Source organism: Bubalus kerabau, chromosome 1 (genome assembly GCF_029407905.1).
Source record: "Bubalus kerabau isolate K-KA32 ecotype Philippines breed swamp buffalo chromosome 1, PCC_UOA_SB_1v2, whole genome shotgun sequence".
NCBI lineage: Eukaryota > Metazoa > Chordata > Mammalia > Artiodactyla > Bovidae > Bubalus > Bubalus kerabau.
In genome coordinates, this window is record NC_073624.1 from 200,639,883 (window position 1) to 200,646,145 (window position 6,263).

Below are 6,263 nucleotides of genomic sequence, written 5' to 3' on the forward strand. Positions count from 1 at the left end.
TTTTCCAGTAGTTGTGTACTGAAGTGAGAGTTGGACTATAAAGAAGGCTGAACGCTGAAGAATTGATGCTTTTGAACTATGATGTTACAGAAGACGTGAGAGTCCCTTGGACTGTATGGAAATCAAACCAGTTAATCCTAAAAGAAATCAGTCCTGAATATTCATTGGAAGGACTGATGCTGAAGCTGAATCTCCAATGCTTTACCACCTAATGGGAAGAGCCAATTCATTGGATAAGACTCTGATGCTGGGAAACATTGAAGGTAGGAGGAGAAGGGAACGACAGAGGATGAGATGGTTGGATGGCATCACCAACTCAATGGACATGAATTTGAGCAAGCTCCAGGTAATGGTGATGGACAAGAAAGCTTGGGGTGATGCAGTCCATGAGATCTCAAAGAGTCTTACACAACTGAGTGACTGAACAACTGACAACAACTGAACAACTTACAACAAGCTGTAAGCAGTCTAGTATATTGTAGTCAAGACTGTATGTTGTTTGGACTGGCATGAGGGCATAAGTCTTAGGAGACCATGTTGGAGAAAGAACCATTAGGAGGAGTGGGAACAAGATTATAGTCAGGATCCTGATACAGGGCACAAATAAGATAATTCAGAGAGAGTATAATAAAGCAGCTATTAATAAAGAAGTGGTGGGGGAGTAGGGCATGGATTGGACATTTCCACCCCAGGTCTAATACAGCAAGAGATAGAGTGGCTTATTAGAGCCTAGAGACAGAATGGCTAAGTAGAGGGAGCTGCCTTCCTCACAGGAGGCACTGAGTCTGGGGAGGGATGCTGCAGAGCTGCAGTGACATTGAAAGGAGGGAGCTGGGAGAACAAATACCTTGATGGGACTGCAGGGAAACTGTTGTTATGTCCTTGCACGTTAGAATGGAGAGAGAGGGAGAACAGAGAAAGCAGTTCTGGAAGGGGCAAAGAGAAGATCTCCTCCCAGCATAAGTGACACTTCTAGAATTGAAGATTAAATAGGAGGTGAGTTGATGGAAAAGGGAAGGAGGCAAACAGAGCAATATGGCAAGAGGCTGTGGCATGAGTGTGCCTGGTGAATCTAGAGATGAAAATAATGCCAGTGCAGCTGGGGTGGAGAAAGCAAAGAGGTGGGATGTGAAGTTATGAAGGCAGACTAGACAGGACCAGTCATGCCACATTAAATACTTTTGCCTTTTTCCCAAGAGCAATGCAACATAACAAAGGAGTCTGCTCCTGGATGATAGACAGTGGTATGGGGAATAAGTTAATTTTATGTGAAAGTTCTTTATAAATCACACAGTACAATGTTAATAGTACTTAGTGTTATTAAACTTTAAGAACACTGTCTCTATTTCTAGTTTTCTTGAATTCACAATAAATTGGTTCCTATTTTACTATCTATAACAATTCAAAGACACTTATTAAATGAATGAAATGCCTGACAAAAATCAGAAAAAGTGTTTTTAGAATGACACTCTTAACAGAAAATTGGTTTTCTGCTTTGGTGGATATACAGATAATTCTTATTTTTCAAGGCAGTGCAGGGCTATAAAAATGATCTTGCAAGTTGAAACCATCCAAAGTAATCTTAATAATCACTGGGAAAATTATGATCATTATATAACCTTTAAATATTTTTTGGCAAAACATGAAATACTCCCTTACTGTTGGTTATAAATGTAAAGGGAAATGAAAAAAATGGTAAAGCCAATATTTATTTAATACTTAGATTTAAAGTGTTTTATTTCTTTGAAAAAAGAGACACAAATGGCCTACACAATGAAAAAGTCTTACTAGCACTGCTTTCCCAACTACCAGGTTTTTTTCTTCATTGAGGGCAAATGACATCCTTCCAGAAGTAGTCTTTGCATATGCAAGCAAATATACTCACAAATACACTGACAAAATTTTCTCCCTTTTAAAAACACCCATTCTAAGCAGCTAATATTTATTGAGCATTTGCCATGTACCAGAAAATGTGTAGACCTTTCTATTCTTTTCAAGAAGAAAATGGCAACCCACTCCAGTATTCTTGCCTGGAGAATCCCACGGACAGAGGAGTTTGGCATTGACCTACCGTCCATGGGGTCGCAAAGAGTTGGACACGACTGAGCAACTTTCACTTCACTTTATATTCTTTATTTCATTTAGTCCCCCAGTAAACGTTGCAATATGCTGTCATGGCAGAGGGAAATCCGTCTCTGAAAATTTAACGTCTTTTCCCAAGATCATGTGTTTGTATGTGGTAGAGCAGTCATTCTCATGCAAGTATTTTGAATTCTCGAGTGCAGGCTATTAATAACCAGACTACACTATCTAGGATCTGTGTGTAGGTCACGCAATAGCGTTTTATTAGTCCGACAGTCCTTTTATGGTAGGGGAAATTCTTTTTTGCTAATTCAATCTATGAAAACATGGTGCTCAGGGGGTTTGAGAGAGACTAAGGTTTGTCCAAAAGCATTAGATATCGCTCTCAGGAGATTGTTTGGCCACCATCTGCACTGGGAAATTGGCCAGGCCGCTTGGAAGGAGTCCACCCCTGAGTGCATGTCTATGTTCTGTTCTCTGAAAACTGTCAGGCAGTCCCTCCTTGCTAGGCATTCTCACCCAGCCCGGGAGAGCCCCTGCACTTGGACGTACACACACAGGCGTCGTTTTGTTCATTCCAAAACAAATATACCCAACAAAATGTCTTAAACCTACATGATAGAAATATGGAGCTTAGGAAAACTAATACGTGCCAAAGTCTGTGCAACTGAGTGCCCTTGGCAGATTATGTTTAATAGTCTGTTGCAAGCAGAGATACCACCCTGGTCAGCTCTGATGAGCAGTTGTGTGTGTTTTCTAGCTGTCTGCTTCCTGAGTGTGTCTCTTGGAGCACTCTTGAAGTGTCTCATGCTCCCTTTTCTCCACCATCGACACCTCACCGTTCTTTGTGACGGTGGTGGTCCTGAATGTTTTCTCTGATGTCTTTCATTTGAGAGTGGAAAGTTTGAAGGTGAAGTTCAACTTTTAAAAAAGTCAAGTGAACTGTATTGGCTTCAGAAACTCTGGGTCAAATTTCAGAAAGAAATGTATGCACTCTGTCCTGAGATATTTTGTCATGCAGACTAAGTGCTTCCCCAAGGAAGTTTTCAAAGGAACTGTGCAAAACCTGATTAACAATTGCAGGTGAAGGACGATGACTTACAATAGATGCTAATGTTCAGGGAAATATGCTCTATTTTCCCGCCAATCTGAAGGCCTTGGACCTTGGCATCATTGGGTGTTTGTGTTCAAGAGTAAAACAATGTCTCAGGATATTTAGGTGTTTGGAGTCATTTCTTTCTTATACTAGGTTTTTGTTTAGAAATCTAGTTTCCACTTGGTTCAGCTCCAGGCACATACTCTTTGACTTGTAGTTTTTTATAAATACTAGACAAAGAGCAAAGATTATATCCCATCTGTAAAATGACTTATATTTACTATTTTGTAATAATAGCTGGTAAATGAAACTGTTACGGGAAGCACACTGACTGAAACCGCCCACCCTGGCCAGGCACCATAGCAACCATTTGCATGAGTTGTTTTATGACAGGAGGTCCTGGTAAGGAACACAGAACTAATAACCCACCACCAACCACAAGAGTTCAGAAAAGGTCAAAAAGACACCACGTGTGCGACCACCTCCCAGAATCCTTGGCATCCATCTTGGCTGAACAAGGCGTGCACCACTGGAAGGACTATGAGTCAGAATGATTGGCTAAAGACAACCCGGAAATTAATCCCATAAATTAATCACCATAAAACCCGAGACTGCTAGCAGAGCTGTTCTCCTGGTTTCCCTTACCCTACTGCTCTCCATCTGGGTGCCCTTTCCCAGTAAAATCACTTGATTTGTCAGCATGTGTCTCCTTGGACAATTCATTTCTGAGTGTTAGACAAGAGCCCAGTTTCAGCCTCTGGAAGGGGTGCCCCTTCCTGCAACAAAGCTAATTAAAATATTTCTAGGTAGAGGCTGCTATATCTCAGTAGATGATCTAATTTGCTACTTTTGATCCTGGGTGGCCTTGGCTTGCAGTTGCTTGAAGTCGGGATTTTAGTTCTGGGCCAGAGGTTGAAGTCAGGCAGTGAGAATGTGGAATCCTAGCCTCTAGGCCACCAGAGACCAGTGACCAGTGACAAGGCCCTTGCCCGTCAGCTGTGTAGAAATGAATTTTCACATAGAGATGGGATGTAAAGAAGCAAGTGAAGTGCTTAGTAAAAGGAAAAAGGGTACATGTGGATAGATAACACAGGTGGGCTCAGAGAGAGTTCTGCCCTTGTGGTAGTTTGAATTACTTTTGTGGGGCGTTTTTCTATGTTTCTTTCTGCCAATCATCTTTCTTTGCCTGGTTTTGAGCTTGTATTTGGTATATCTCAGGGTCCTCCCACATGTGTTGATGGATCTCTTAGACAGGATGGATTCTAGCAAAGAGGCCTCTGAGCTGGTTGACATCACTACTCTGGGGTGGCATCCCCTCCCTTTTGAACTTCAAGAAGCCTTTCTGTGCGTGTGTAGGTGGGAAGGTCTCCTTGACTTCAAGAATGAGAAGTGTGGTCTTTCATCTGGTCAGGGCTTAGCCCCCTCTCTTCTTCATCTTGAAGTATCTGTCCACAGGGCACAAACTCCAGCTTCTCAGCCTGAGACCCATCTATCTCCTGCCTCACTTTATTTGGAAGATTGAGTTCAGCCAGGGCGAAGTGACTTTCACTTTCACCTTAAGTTTATGTTAATTTCTTCCTCTGTGATTCATTCTGTTTTTGGAGGGCATGTCTTTCCAGGTCATACCTAGGTATTTTTAAAATCTTGTGCTCCATTCTCCACTAGAACCTCACTGTATCACTTGCTCCTCAAATCTTTTCTTTTTACTGGCTTCTCTTGTCCTGAAAGCACTCATAGCCATTCTGTACCCTCTAGTAGCTTCAATTACTTAAAAAAGAAAAACTTTTCAAATAAGAATTCTATATTCTCTACCTGTTTACCCCCATGAATATGGCTTTCTATCTCCACCACTCCTAAAGCCACTATTCTGAAATAACAAATGAGTTACTGATTTGCCAACTCTGATGCCCCCTTTTTAAATTGAAGAATTAATGATTTACAATAAAAAAAAATCCTAATAGTTACCAGTGAGGGGAGGGGAGGAAGGAAGGGCATGATAGGGATATGGGCTTTAGAGACACAATCTGCTTTGTGAAAAACAAACAAACAACAGGTCAGGGATGTATTTTACAGCACAGGGAAATGTAGCCACTTTTTTGTAATAATTTTAAATAGAATATAATTGATGCCTTTCAACCCACAACCTAATTAAGCTCTATAGCATTTGATGGAAACTCTACTACCATGGCTTCCAAGACAAGTGTTTTGTTTTTTTTTTGGTTTTGATATTTTTATGTTCTTTTTCTGTATCCTGTCAAGGTTTCTTCATCTAAAATCCCCTAAATATAGAGCTACTTTAATTTTCCAAGTGTTTCTGTCTGGACCCCCCTCTGCTGTCTTTCTTTTTATTAATATATCCTCTCTTCTTTGTCATTTCAGCCTTTTCAATTTATTTATGATCTCTATGTGGATAACTTTCAGGTAACCAGTGTTACAGAAAATAATGCAGGGGGATAAAAAGACAGGAGTTTGTACTAAAGGGGCAAGATGAAAATTGTTAGCATTGGTAAGATTCAGGATTTTGCTGAATGTCTGGTAGAAGGTATGAGAGAAAGCGTGTGGTCAAGAATGACAAGACTCTAGAAACTGGTAGAATGAAATTTTCTTTTACTATTAAGCAAAAGATTTTAACTAGGTTGTGGAGGATGGAGAAATCAAGTGTATGTTTTTGATGTCTATGTTTTGTAGACATTTCATATTTAATATCAGATCACCTTAACTGCCTCTTGAGAAATCTGTATGCAGGTTAAGAAGCAACAGTTAGAACCAGACATGGAACAGTGGATTGGTTCCAAATTGAGAAAGTAGTACATCAAGGCTGTATATTGTCATCTTGCTTATTTAACTTCTATGCAGAGTACAGCCTGTGGAATCAGGGCTGGATAAAGCAAAAGCTGGAATCAAGATTGCCAGGAGAAATAGCAATAACTTCAGATATGCAGATGACACCACCCTTATGGCAGAAAGTGAAGAGGAACTAAAGAGCCTCTTGATGAAAGTGAAAGAGAAGAGTGAAAAAGCTGCCTTAAAACTCAACATTCAAAAAATTAAGATCATGACATCCAATCCTATCACTTCATGGCAA